Raw genomic sequence first — 14715 nt, forward strand, 5'->3', positions numbered from 1 at the left:
CTTGTTCTTCTTTCGAGAGTTCCCTTGTGCTGCCACAGTTGGATCTCCTTCACTTGACAGGGGGGTGCCCGAGCAGCGACCCTCCCCAGCTCTAGCCCAACTCCTACTTACCTGCCAGGTGAGATACTATGATCATGAAGGTGCTTCTCCCAGGGCAAGGCTCACCCATTGCACTCTGGGTGTGCTGCTCCTGCGATTTCCCCAAATGTGGGAAACTTGACTGCATAATTTGTGTTTCCCCTGGTCGGCTCTCGTATAATTCAGATCTCTTTGTCTCAGGTCTCTCTCCAGCCTAGTTTGCTGTCTGTTTCCACTTCTCTTTTCTTGAGCCGCTCCCTTCTATGCTCTTGCGCACTATCCTGACTTCTCCCATCTGCTTACTTTGTGCCTTCCAACGCACAATGCGAACTACAGGTAGTGCTGCAGGTCCCACACCCTTTTATTTGCCTTACAGAGCAGCTCTGGAGCTGTTACAGTGCCCAGCTGCTGCAAGAAATCAGCTTGAATGCTTCGGGGCTGGGGCATAGCCAACATGAGCCCCACACCGAAGGAGGGTGGAGGTGTTTAATACGAACTAGGGGTCATCCAAGCGCCGAAAAAGGCTGCCATGCCCTGCACGCCCCTTTTCTCTTTTCATATGCAGACGAGGGTTGAAGCCAACTTTGACCCACTGCTTGGATGACATCACCATATGCAAATCCATCTGCTGCAGGCCTTCCCCCAGGAATGCTTGCACTAGTTGTTGCATTTGGTTTGTTGTTTGGGGGTGCTTCAGTATTAGGTAGCCTTCTGCCCTCCCATGTTCATCTGAAAATATGTGTTCTCCCTGCAGTTGTTGTCCCCAGATGAGATTTCCCTTGTGCTGCCTCAGTTGAATCTCCTTTACTTGGCAGAGATGTGCCTGAGCAGCGGTCCCTCCCCAGCCCTATCCCAAATCATACTTATTTTACATAGAAGATACCATGGTCATGAAGATTGTTCTCCCAGGGTGAGGTTCATTCATTGCATTCTGGGTATGCTGACCCGTATGATTTCCCCAAATGTGGGAAACTCGACTGCATTATTTGTGGTAGTGGGGGACTGTGTTTGTTCTTTCCTCTGGTCAGCTCTGGTAAAAGTCAAATTTATTTGTCTCAGATCTTCCTCTAGCCTTGTTCTTCTTTCGAGAGATTCCTTGTGCTGCCTCAGTTGGATCTCCTTCACTTGACAGGGGGGTGCCCGAGCAGCGACCCTCCCCAGCTCTAGCCCAACTCCTATTTACCTGCCAGGTGAGATACTATGATCATGAAGTTGCTTCTCCCAGGGCAAGGCTCACCCATTGCACTCTGGGTCTGCTGCTCCTGAGATTTTTCCAAATGTGGCAAACTTGACTGCATAATTTGTGTTTCCCCTGGTCGGCTCTCGTATAATTCAGATCTCTTTGTCTCAGGTCTCTCTCCAGCCTAGTTTGCTGTCTGTTTCCACTTCTCTTTTCTTGAGCCTTTCCCTTCTATGCCCTTGCGCACTATCCTGACTTCTCCCGTCTGCTTAATTTGTGCCTTCCAACGCACAATGCGAACTACAGGTAGTGCTGCAGGGCCCACACCCTTTTACTTGCCTTACAGAGCAGCTCTGGAGCTGTTACAGTGCCCAGCTGCTGCAAGAAATCAGCTTGAATGCTTCAGGGGCTGGGGCATAGCCAACATGAGCCCCACACCGAAGGAGGGTGGAGGCGTTTAATGCGAACTAGGGGTCATCCAAGCGCCGCAAAAGGACGCCATGCCCTGCACGCCCGTTTTCTCTTTTCATATGCAGACGAGGGTTGAAGCCAACTTTGACTCACTGCTTGGATGACATCACCATATGCAAATCCATCTGCTGCAGGCCTTCCCCCAGGAATGCTTGCACTAGTTGTTGCATTTGGTTTGTTGTTTGGGGGTGCTTCAGTATTAGGCAGCCTTCTGCCCTCCCATTTTCATCTGAAAATTTGTGTTCTCCCTGGAGTTGTTGTCCCCAGATGAGAGTTCCCTTGTGCTGCCTCAGTTGAATCTCCTTTACTTGACAGAGATGTTTCTGAGCAGCGGCCCTCCCCAGCCCTATCCCAAATCATACTTATTTTGCATAGGAGATACCATGGTCATGAAGATTGTTCTCCCAGGGTTAGGTTCATTCATTGCATTCTGGGTATGCTGACCCCTGTGATTTCCCCAAATGTGGGAAACTCGACTGCATTATTTGTGGTAGGGGGGGACTGTGTTTGTGCTTTCCTCTGGTCAGCTCTGGTAAAAGTCAGATTTATTTGTCTCAGATTTTCCTCTAGCCTTGTTCTTCTTTCGAGAGTTCCCTTGTGCTGCCTCAGTTGGATCTCCTTCACTTGACAGGGGGGTGCCCGAGCAGCGACCCTCCCCAGCTCTAGCCCAACTCCTATTTACCTGCCAGGTGAGATACTATGATTATGAAGTTGCTTCTCCCAGGGCAAGGATCACCCATTGCACTCTGGGTGTGCTGCTCCTGCGATTTCCCCAAATGTGGGGAACTTGACTGCATAATTTGTGTTTCCCCTGGTCAGCTCTCATATAATTCAGATCTCTTTGTCTCAGGTCTCTCTCCAGCCTAGTTTGCTGTCTGTTTCCACTTCTTTTTTCTTGAGCCCCTCCCTTCTAGACCCTTGTGCACTATCCTGACTTCTCCTCCCGTCTGCTTACTTAGTGCCTTACAATGCACAATGCAAACTACAGGTAGTGCTGCAGGGCCCACACCCTTTTACTTGCCTTACAGAGCAGCTCTGGAGCTGTTACAGTGCCCAGCTGCTGCAAGAAATCAGCTTGAATGCTTCAGGGGCTGGGGCATAGCCAACATGAGCCCCACACTGAAGGAGGGTGGGGGTGTTTAATGCGAACTAGGGGTCATTCAAGCGCCGAAAAAGGCTGCCATGCCCTGCACGCCCCTTTTCTCTTTTCATATGCAGACGAGCGTTGAAGCCAACTTTGACCCACTGCTTGGATGACATCACCATATGCAAATCCATCTGCTGCAGGCCTTCCCCAGGAATGCTTGCACTAGTTGTTGCATTTGGTTTGTTGTTTGGGGGTGCTTCAGTATTAGGTAGCCTCAGGGCCGGTGCAAGGCTTCTCGGCACCCTAGGCAAAACTTCTGCCTACTGCCGCCCCCCCCCCCCCTCACACTACCCAGACCCACCCGCCCCGCAGGTAAATGTGTGGCAGTGGCTTCTTAGAAGTTCCACAGCTGTCAAAAAGAGACCGTCCCCTAAAAAAAAAACTATGTAAAAAAAAAGTTTACTGACACAGATTCCGCTGACACAAACACACTGACACAGATAGACTACCACTACTTACTGACACAGACATCACTTGTTGGCACATACATACTTACTGACAGACACCCCCTAAATGACATAGACACTAGTTACTGGCAGATACCTCTTACTGACACAGATGCCCCTTACTGACAAATCAGTAGCGGATCTTGCCACGGGACTTTTGCCCGGGGCGCCGCCTTCCGGAGGGCGCCGCACCGTGGCAAGATCCGCCACTGCTTCCCGCTGTGTCCCCCGTCCGCCTCCGCTGCCCGCTGCCCGCTGTGTCCCCGCCTCCTGTGAAGGGAACTAGACGCGTAGCGTCTAGTTTCCCTTCGTGGAGTGTACCTTTGCTGAGCGGTGCGCAATGACGTCATCGCGCACCGCTCAGCAGTCAAGCGGCGCTAGTAATGTACAGGGGGCGTAACTGACCACGCCCCCTGTATTAGGCCACGCCCCGTTTCCTGCCCGGGGTGCCGAGCGGGCTTGAACCGGCCCTGTGACAAATACCCCTGACATAGACACCAGTTATTGGCACATACATACCTTACTGACACAAATTTACTGACACAGATACTTACTGACATATACCCTTTACTAACACACACACTACTTACAGATATACAGTACACCCCTTACTGACGCCACTTACTGGCATGTACATAGACACCCCTTGCTGACAAAGATACAACTTACTGACACACAATACACAGACACAACTTACCGACACAAACGCTTACTGACACACACACACACACACACACACACACACACACACACACACCTTACTGACACACACAGCACTTACTGACACAAATGCACATACTACACAGAAACCACTTACTGACACACACACAAACACCACTTACTGACATAAATGTCACAAGACACCACTTACTGACACACACACACACACACCACTTACTGACACATTTACCACATAGGTGAGACTAAGCGCTGTGTTAGTGTAGTGATGAATAAATAAATGAAAAAATTATGATATAATATAAATGAAAAGAATGAACAAAATAGAAAAAAATATGGTGGTAAATAATAATGATAAAAAATAATAATAATAAAAAAATTATGAAAAAAAATTGTGGCTTGCGGCCGCCTACCCCCCTCCCTGCATCAGCTGCAAAGGCAGCAAAATATTTTGACCAAAGTCTAAAGGCCCGTACACATTAAACGATGTCGCTCTGTGAGCTACATCGTCTAATGTTTCCCCTCCCGGGCCGGCCGGCGGCCGACTGTACACACTGAGCGATATGACCGCTCATATCGCTCAGTGACGTCACGCCCCCGCCAGCCCTGCATGAAGGTCGTGGACGACAGTCCACATCCTTCCTGCATGCCCTACCGACAGCGAAGATTGTTGCCGACCCGCGGGGCCGCGCATCGTTTGTCGCTGGCTGCATACAAACTTAACGATAAAATGAGCGACGTCGCTCATTAAATCGTTAAGTGTGTACGGACCTTAAACAATTTGGTTTGGTTAATAAAATAATTTTGCACAGAACAGTGATGTTATACGAACATTTTCATTAAACATTTAAAAAATCAAATGTTTATTCTTTAAGTGAAATTTTACATTTCTGAATAAAAAAATTTTTTTTAAAAAAAGCGATGAAATTCCATAGACAAAAAACCTTACGGTTTCACATGTCCCATTAAGGCTTCTTAGACATGATCGAAATTTCAGAAGCCTGTTGTAACTCTTCCACTCAAACTCCAAAAAGCAATGAAATTCCGATCATTAAGGCTGACGCCTTAATGGACGTGTTCCTTGCGCAATACAGATATGGTATGCCATCACAGCCTGTGGGTAAGTGCAGATTCAGCACTCTCACAGAGTGAGATTGCTGTCACTCACACAATGGTGGAGCTGCTAATTCACAGATTTGTGTGCTCATTGGAATACACACATGCAGTCTATGCAACTGAAGGTCTGAGCGGAAGACAAAGCTGCTCAGATGAGGTAAGAGTGTTGTTGATTGGAGGGAGGAGAGCGGTGTGGATGGGGGAACAGAAGTGTGTGGATAGAGGGAACACTAAGCAGCACTAATGGGGGGGACAGAGAAACACAGGGGGTAATTCAGACCGCAGCAGCAGCAGCAGCGATTGCAGTCTGAATTAGTTTGTGAGGTGCGTGCGTACCCCAGGAGCCCAGTGAGATGCTATCACCCTGTCTGATTGATAGGCAGAGGTGGTTGCGGGGAAGGAGGGGGGCGTGCAAACAGCGTTAGAATGCCATTGGCAGGGCATGGTCTGCACAACGGAGGCGTTTCCGGACCACTGGGGGGTGGGCTGTGGCGGTTATCCCCCTGCCAAGAGCGCAGGATCCACTAAATTTACCTTCAGGATGTCAGCTACATGAATAGGGTAAGAGTGGTGTGGATAGGGGGTAGATTAAGCAGCAAGTATGGGAAGGGAGACAGAGCGGTGCAGATGGGGGAAATGGTGCAGATGGGTTGAAAACACTGGCATGGATGGGTAGAAAACTGGTGCAGATGGGAGAGAAGACAGTGTGCCATGTACTGGAGGAGGCAGAGTGACGTTGAAGAATGAAACACTGAGCAGCACAGAGAGAAGGAAACGGTGGTACAGACAATGCACAGGTGGGGAAAGACAGATGGTACAGATAAGTTAGTACAGACTAGCACAGATGGGAGAACACAGCAGTAGGGATTGGGGAAGACCGGGCAGCATGGGGGTGTATAGGGGAAGTAAGTGTAGATGCATAGACCGTAGATGGGGTATTATAGTTTAGCAATTAACCAAGATGTTTGAGGGAGCTAAATGTGTATACTAAGTGAGATGGATGTATGGAGTTAGAAGGATGTTGTAACAAGGTGGCTGTGTTGTGTTGACTGAATGGGATGGTTGTGGGCACTGTGTGGGATGGGAGCACCACAAAACTGCTCAGACCTTCAGTTGCATAGACTGCATGTGTGTATTCCAATGAGCACACAAATCTGTGAATTAGCAGCTCCACCATTGTGTGAGTGACAGCAATCTCACTCTGTGAGAGTGCTGAATCTGCACTTACCCACAGGCTGTGATGGCATACCATATCTGTATTGCGCAAGGAACACGTCCATTAAGGCGTCAGCCTTAATGATCGGAATTTCATTGCTTTTTGGAGTTTGAGTGGAAGAGTTACAACAGGTTTCTGAAATTTCGATCATGTCTAAGAAGCCTTAATGGGACATGTGAAACCGTAAGGTTTTTTGTCTATGGAATATATATATATATCACAAACATATATGATTCATACATATATCACACACACATACATGATACATACATGAGAAAGACCTGGGATGGTGATGAGGCCAGGGCCCCCTGCTGATGTTGCGTTGAGGAAGGCAGTGTTCCAGGGCGGATGCCAGTCGGGGAGAGCGCCGCGCAGCCCGGGAAAAATACTGCTGAGGAGCTACATCTGGAAGAGCCCCTGGGAGGGAGAGTGCCACATGCCCCATCCTGCGCGGCAGACTCTGCAGGCCTGCACATGGGAAGGGAGGTCTCTGGCCACACATACTCACCCTTCTGCTGAAGCCCCGCTGCTGTCCCCATCAGCGATCTCCAGCGGGGAGCGGGGCCAGGATGAACCTCAACCTGTGAGAACTATCTTCATGATCAAGAGATCTCATATGCAAGATAAGTATGTGTTGGGATAGGGCTGGGGAGGGCGGCTGCTCGGGCACCCCCCCGTCAAGTTAAGGAGATAAAACAGTAACTTAATGTTTGCCCAGTAGTGTTGCTGTATGTAATTTGCGAATTATGTGCCCCCCCCCCTCTTTTCAACCCTCTTGTCTAACGTGGTATAAGCAGGGTAGAGTCCGGGGAGCTTCCTCTCAGCGGTGCTGTGGAGAAAAAATGGTGCTGGTGAGTGCTGAGGGAGAAGCCCCGCCCCCTCGGAGGCGGGCTTCTGTCCCGCTTAAACTGTAAAATTGGTGGGGGCTTATACATATATAAAGTGCCCAGCTGTATATATGTTATATTTTTGCGAAAGAGGTTTATATTGCTGCCCAGGGCGCCCCCCCTGCGCCCTGCACCCTTACAGTGACCGGAGTATGTGAGGTGTATGGGAGCAAAGGCGCACAGCTGCAGTGCTGTGCGTTACCTCAGTGAAGATCATGAAGTCTTCTGCCGCCTCTGAAGTCTTCTTTTCTTCTCATACTCACCCGGCTTCTATCTTCCGGCTATGCGAGGGGGACGGCGGCGCGGCTCTGGGACGGACGGCGAGGGTGAGATCCTGCGTACCAATCCCACTGGAGCTAATGGTGTCCAGTAGCCTAAGAAGCAGGACCTTGCAACTCAGATAGTAGGGCTGCTTCTCTCCCCTCAGTCCCTCGATGAGGGAGTCTGTTGCCAGCAGTGCTCCCTGAAAATTAAAAACCTAACAAAATACTTTCTGTCAGAAAGCTCAGGAGAGCTCCTGAAAAGCACCCAGTCTCCACTGGGTACAGTATCAAACTGAGGTCTGGAGGAGGGGCATAGAGGGAGGAGCCAGTGCACACCCAGAACTAAAGTCTTTCTTAAAGTGCCCATGTCTCCTGCGGAGCCCGTCTATCCCCATGGTCCTTACGGAGTCCCCAGCATCCTCTAGGACGTTAGAGAAAATAGGATTTTAATACCTACCGGTAAATCCTTTTCTCTTAGTCCGTAGAGGATGCTGGGCACCCGTCCCAGTGCGTACTGTGTCTGCAGTTATTAAATGGCCCTTAACTCCAGAACATTTATGTGGAGATGAAAACATCCAAGGAAGACTTGACCATCTTCCTTGGATGTTTTCCCCCTGTGTGACTGCTCTCCAGCCTCGGAGGGTTGCATCCGTGGTCCCTAGGATCCCGTCCTGGATCCCGAACCATCGCCCCTCTAGGTGGTGAGAACTGTGCAGCCACCAATGGAGTGAGATTCTGGTCTTGGAAGACAGGATTATCCTCCGGTGCATGTGTAGGTGGGATCCGGACCACTTGTCCAACAGGTCCCACTGGAACACTCTGGCATGGAACCTGCCAAACTGAATGGCCTCGTAGGCCGCAACCATCTTCCCCAGCAACTGAATGCATTGATGGATTAACACTCTTGCTGGTTTCAGAATTTGTTTGACCAGACTCTGGATCTCCAGAGCCTTTCCACTAGAAGAAAACCTCTTCTGTGTCCAGTATCACTCCCAAAAACAACAACCGCGTCATTGGGACCAACTGCGATTTTGGCAAGTTTAGGAGCCAACCATGTTGTTGAAGAACTGTCAGGGAGAGTAGATGTTTTGCACCAACTGGTCCCTGGATCTCGCCTTTATCAGGAGATCATCCAAGTACGGGATAATTGTGACTCCTTGCTTGCGAAGGAGAACCATCATTTCCGCCATCACCCTGGTGAAAATCCTCGGAGCCGTGGACATACCAAACGGCAACGTCTGAAATTGGTAATGACAATCCTGAATTGCAAACCTCAGGTAGCTTGATGCAGTGGCTAAATGGGAACATATAAGTAGGCATCCTTTATGTCTACCAAAACCATGAAATCTCCTTTATCCCCCGGACTGGAGATCACTACCCTGAGAGATTCCATCTTGAAATTGAATTTCTTTAGGTAGAAATTAAGGGATTTCAGATTTAAGATTGGTCTGACTGAGCCATCCGGCTTCTGGACCACGAAGAGGCTTGAATAAAAACCTTCTCCCTGCTGACTAAGGCTGATTTGAACAATCGGTGAGGGGGAACGTCTTGAAACCCCAGTTTGTACCCTTGGGACACTATTTGTAAAACCCACGAGTCCAGGTCCGAATGAATCTAGAACTGACTGAAGAGTTTTAGACGTGCCCCCCACTGGTGCGGGCTCCTGCAAGAGAGCCCCAGCGTCATGCAGTGGATTTGGCAGAAGCAGAGGACGATCTCTGCTCCTGCGATCTTGAAGAGGCTACAGACCTCTTCTCTCTTTTCCTTCCTCTACCTGCAAAGAAAGGGGAATCTTAACTTCTTGCATATCTATTGGGCCGAAATGACTGCGTCAGATAATGATGCGTCTTCATCCGTTGAGAGGGAACATAGGGCAAGAAGGATGACTTACCTGCGGGAGCTGCCGAGATCAAATTAACTAGGCCGTCGCCAAACAAGGCTTCACCTTCATAGGGAAGAGACTCCCTTTCTTCTTGGAGTCAGCATCAGCATTCCCTTGGTGAATCCACAATGCCCTCCTATCCGAGACTGCCATGAAATTGGCCCGTGAGCACTTGTGCCCGGTGTAGGATTTTTAAATATGTGTAGTTTACTGTATGCACGGGTTTAAAACCTTTTAGGAACTGAGATCTAAGGTGTATTACATGTAGTTTAAAAAAAACAAAAAAGGTTTATTTTATGGCAGTAGTTTCCAAACTGGGGTTCTTGCACTGGTAGCATAGTTTGGTGGTCCAGGACCAATTAAAATTATTTATACTTTATTAAATTGGCACTGTATATGCCCAATATCACCTGATCTTAGGCCTGGTTTGTTCTTGGATGTGAGACCACCTGGGAATACCAGGTGCTGTAGGTAGTTTTATACTACCAACACCGTTCTCTTGATGCATTCTATTTTGAAACTTATTCATTGATGTAGAAGTTAGAAACAGCAAAAATCATCTACATCCGCATCACACTGGATATGTCCAATCCAGTGGCGTAACTAGAAATTTTTCTCCCCCAAGCCAAAAAATTCTTCGGCGCCCCCCCCCCCCCCCCCCTTCATGCTCCATAATTGGGAGCAAGAAAGGGATAAATATGCGCGCGCCTTAGGCGCGCGCGTCAAAAAAGGGGCGTGGTTTTGTTGGAGTGGGCGTGGTTTCGCATAAAGGGGCGTGGCATTGCAGGAAAAGACTACCTTATACCCCAGTTTTGCAACCTGCACGCCCATACGTTGGCCACCACAGGAAAGAAAAATAATCCTGATTCATGCCCCTTACATTATTTGTCATTTTTCCTCCTTATAGTAATGCCCAGTATACATTATGCCACATACTGCAATGGCCCTTAGACATTATGCCGCACACAATAATGCACGACACAATATGCACACACTGTAATGCCCCCGACACATTATGCGGTTTTAAAAATACGGGGGATCCCCTGTCCGTTTTTCCCCCGGATTTTTAGAACCAGGACCGGCTCGAAGAGCCCGAGGCTGGTTATGCTTTGGAGGGGGGACCCCACACAATTTTTCTTTTCCGGGTTTTTCACATTCCATTTAAAAAAAATAAAAAATAATAATCTTTTAAAAAATATATAAATAATACTTGTGCCTCCAAAAAAGACAAACCAAGTACCTAATCCCTTCTAATATAAATAGATATGCTATTACCCCAAAAAAATATTATTTTTTATTAGATTCCGCCTGCAAAGTGTGGCGGATTGAAAATGACGAATTTACTGTTTAAAAGCACTGTTGTCGAATTTACAAACTTCAATTGAATATACTTTTGTTGAATTGCCGCATTTGTACCATTGCAGAAAAGTTGAATTTGTCAAATGTCGAATTTTAAAAAGTCGAATTTTGAAAGGATGCAAGAATAGGCCCCGCCCCCTTCTTCACATCAGCCGTCCCCTTCTACCCCTGTACCTTGCTCTCTCCTGTCTGTGCTCTCTCCCGTCTGTAGTACTAGGCCCCGCCCCCTTCTTACCCTCCAGTGACTGCTCTCTCCTGACAAGTGGACCAGGCCTGCCCCCTACACGCTGCTGGTGTCTTCATTGTTACTTGGTCTGGAGCTCCGTTGGGGAGAGAACTCACGTGAGCTCATTAAGAATGAGGAACTGGGATGTTTTAATTTTATTGTGAGTAGTGTAGTGTGGTGATGTAGTATGTTGTATGGGGGGTATAGTGTAACTATGAAGTGCAGCATATGGGAGGGCTATAGCATAGTGATGTAGTGTGGCATATGGGGGGTGGTAGCGCATAGGCGTGCGTACAGGGGGTGCCTGGTGCGCACAGGCACTCCCTAATGTCCAGCACCGCTGCACGCCACGCTTGCTGTGGCACAGTGATCGCTGAGTGTGTGATCGGTGGAGCCTAGCCTGTAGCTCATTTCCGTACCTCCCACCACCGCTGCGCCCGCCCCCCCTCTGCCTGCTGCTAATACTATGCTGAGTGCATTCGTCGGCGGCCTCACTGGGGGGACTGGTGTCACCTTGCAATGTGACGTGGTGATGTCCGCCTATGCTCTCCTCCCGCCCACCCGTGCTTTCCTCCCGCTGCGGTCTCTCAGTCCTAGTGTGCCGCGGCTGCCACACCACTGGCAGTGTTCCTCTAGGGGGGACTGGGAGCCGCCGGCAGACACATTCTGCTGAGACTTACTTGTCAGTGCGGGTTCCGGATGGCAGGCGGCGGGTGGGAGGGCAGACGGGGAGCAGGTGTCACAAGGAGTGTGTGGGTAACTAATTCACAATACTTCCGCTCAACGTGGCACTGCTGGTCCTTCATCTCCCATGTCTCTTCACCAGGTGGCGGGCGGCCCGGAAATTAAGTGATGTGTTGTGCAGCAGTCAGTGTGAAGTGACTGTGAGTAACACTGATGGTGCTGATGATGCTGCTGCAGAATCGGGAAGCAATTAATTCATAAATATAATGTACTCAGTGTATTATACATACATAAACATGTACATACGTGTATTTGTGTATACATGTATATACATGAGTGTGTGTGCATATATATATATATATACATACAGCCAGTTCCCAGGAACAAAAGTCCTCCCCCGCTTCCGCTAAGTCCACAGCATGACGCTGGGGCTCCACTGGTGGAGCCAGGTGCGGTGGGGGCCCGTCTCAAGTGCTTCAGCAATCAGTGGGCTTGCTCACAGGTGGATCCCTGGATTCTACAAGTAGTGTCTCAGGGATTCAAGCTGGAATTCGAGACGTCTCCCCCTCGCCGTTTCCTAAAATCTGCCTTGCCAACATCTCCCTTGGACAGGGAGGCTGTGATAGAGGCAAATTCACAAGCTGTATTTGCAGCAGGTGATAGTCAAGGTACCCCTCCTTCAACAAGGAAGGGGTTACTATTCCACGATGTTTGTGGTACCGAAACCGGACGGTTCGGTGAGACCCATTTTAAATTTTAAATCTTTGAACACGTATATAAAACGGTTCAAGTTCAAGATGGAATCGCTCAGGGCGGTTATCTCAAGCCTGGAGGAAGGGGATTACATGGTATCACTGGACATCAAGGATGCTTACCTGCATGTCCCCATTTACTCTCCTCACCAGGAGTACCTCAGATTTGTGGTACAGGACTGTCATTCTGCGGCGGGACTGCCGCATTCTAGATCAGTAAAAGCCCATTCCACGAGGAAGGTGGGCTCTTCTTGGGCGGCTGCCCGAGGGGTCTCTGCTTTACAACTTTGCCGAGCTGCTACTTGGTCGGGGTCAAACACATTTGCAAGATTTTACAAGTTTGACACCCTGGCTGAGGAGGACCTAGAGTTCGCTCATTCGGTGCTGCAGAGTCATCCGCACTCTCCCTCCCGTTTGGGAGCTTTGATATAATCCCCATGGTCCTTACGGAGTCCCAGCATCCACTTAGGACGTCAGAGAAAATAAGATTTTACTCACCGGTAAATCTATTTCTCGTAGTCCGTAGTGGATGCTGGGCGCCCATCCCAAGTACTTGTACATAGTTATTGTTAACAAAAGGGTTATTGTTGAGAGCCATCTGTGCAGAGGCTCCGTTGTTGTCATACTGTTAACTGGGTATAATATCACGAGTTGTACGGTGTGATTGGTGTGGCTGGTATGAGTCTTACCCGGGATTCAAAATCCTTCCTTAGTGTCAGCTCTTCCGGGCACAGTATCCTAACTGAGGTCTGGAGGAGGGTCATAGGGGGAGGAGCCAGTGCACACCAGGTAGTCCTAAAGCTCTCTTTAGTTGTGCCAAGTCTCCTGCGGAGCCGCTATTCCCCATGGTCCTTACGGAGTCCCAGCATCCACTACGGACTACGAGAAATAGATTTACCGGTGAGTAAAATCTTATTATATATATATATATATATATATATGACTTGGGGTTTGTTTTATTAGATAGAGCATGTCCCTGTGAAGTGCCTTTTGGGGTTGTGGTTTTTCAGAAAGTTACAGGTTTTTTTTAATTAAGAGAAATATGCCCCATTATAGAGATCGGGCATTTCAATTTGTTGTGCCTGCGCAGTGGCCGCCAGCAGGGGGTGTACTAGAGTGCCTTCTCTTGAGAGCCGCAATATGGCCGCCTTCTCCCCGGTTATTCTGTAAATAGGAAAATAACCTCACAGGTTCACATAGGGCAGAGTTGCCACTACTAGTGCAGGGCTGTAACTTACAGTACTAAGGAAAAGCCATATACTAAAGCGGCACGGTGACCTCACCCCTCTCAGAGACACCAGGGCGCAGCACACTGGTACACACACCTGTTAGCTCAGGGCAGCTCTATAGGACCCTCCTGTAATGCTGTGCTGGCGGCGTGTAGTGATCAGGGCACTGGGAGACTGGCTGGCTGGTCTCCGTCTCTGCTGCCTATAGAACTTCCACCTCTGTTATATATCAGGGCTGCTCTCCTGTTATGATTCCAATACTCTGGTCTGGGGATATCTTATAGCAAGGACCTGAGTACTGGAACGTAATGCTTGGAAAGGGAGTGGGAACGGGAATAGCCCCTGGCGCCCTATCTCCGTTGTCTCGCCCGTGCTGTCAGAAATCTCTTGCGAGACTATGGTTGCTTGGGCCCATGGCAGCCGCGTTTGAAGGGCGGATTACGTCTGCCCAACTCCGATGCCCCCTCAGGTCTTAATGGGAGACAAAGAGAAATCCGAGACAGGGTGATAACAAGGGGCCCTCTACTAAACAACAAAGCCAGGGGCTCAAAACTAACTTTAAACTAGAGTATGTGCGGAAAACCGCCAGGGAAAAGGACAACCAAAATACCCACTTGTCCACTCTTCTAGCCGGCACCGGCGAGTTCCGGAGAGGAGTGTGGGAGCGTAAACCTCCGCAAATGCACCAACACAGAATACAAAATAAAGCGGCCTAGGCCGCAGCACGCGGCAGAGCCGCCACTCACGAAAATCACACGAGATCCTCTAGCGACTGTTGCGGGTAAATGAGGACTGGAAGACTCCTTGGGAAGAGATGACAACACTAAGATTCAGGAACTCTGAGGACAGGAATGACCGGACACAGCAGAACTGGAACAGACGTCAGCAAACCAAAGCAGCATGCAGGAAGCTATTACCGGCGTCTGTGTGAAGCACTGAGAAGGTATTTAGCAGGGAGTCCTTCAATCAGTAGTTCAGAGCCTGATTAGCACAATGCCGTGCAGCTGCCTTGCTGCACGACCAGAAGACAAGTGTGTGTGTGTAGTTCACTTGATTGACCCTGCAAGGGGAGCGCAGTCCGTCCGTGGCGTCCCCGTTGCT

At 49.2% G+C, this 14715-nt stretch overlaps 4 non-coding genes and 1 pseudogene across 4 annotated transcripts; all 5 read left to right on the top strand.

The window, feature by feature from the left end:
- Positions 1-103: 103 nt before the first annotated feature.
- Positions 104-266, top strand: LOC135018647 (U1 spliceosomal RNA). The gene has a single exon (XR_010216304.1). It is a non-coding gene; the product is annotated as a U1 spliceosomal RNA (small nuclear RNA).
- Positions 267-937: 671 nt separating this feature from the next.
- Positions 938-1101, top strand: LOC135018646 (U1 spliceosomal RNA). The gene has a single exon (XR_010216303.1). It is a non-coding gene; the product is annotated as a U1 spliceosomal RNA (small nuclear RNA).
- A 152-nt stretch (positions 1102-1253) lies between these two features.
- On the top strand, positions 1254-1416 carry LOC135018689 (U1 spliceosomal RNA). Its single transcript, XR_010216331.1, has one exon. It is a non-coding gene; the product is annotated as a U1 spliceosomal RNA (small nuclear RNA).
- A 671-nt stretch (positions 1417-2087) lies between these two features.
- LOC135018697 (U1 spliceosomal RNA) lies at positions 2088-2251 on the top strand. Its single transcript, XR_010216339.1, has one exon. It is a non-coding gene; the product is annotated as a U1 spliceosomal RNA (small nuclear RNA).
- Positions 2252-2403: 152 nt separating this feature from the next.
- LOC135018682 (U1 spliceosomal RNA) lies at positions 2404-2545 on the top strand (annotated as a pseudogene).
- The last annotated feature ends 12170 nt before the right edge of the window (positions 2546-14715 follow it).

The sequence above is a fragment of the Pseudophryne corroboree genome, unplaced genomic scaffold (genome assembly GCF_028390025.1).
Source record: "Pseudophryne corroboree isolate aPseCor3 unplaced genomic scaffold, aPseCor3.hap2 scaffold_326, whole genome shotgun sequence".
Taxonomy (NCBI): Eukaryota; Metazoa; Chordata; class Amphibia; order Anura; family Myobatrachidae; genus Pseudophryne; species Pseudophryne corroboree.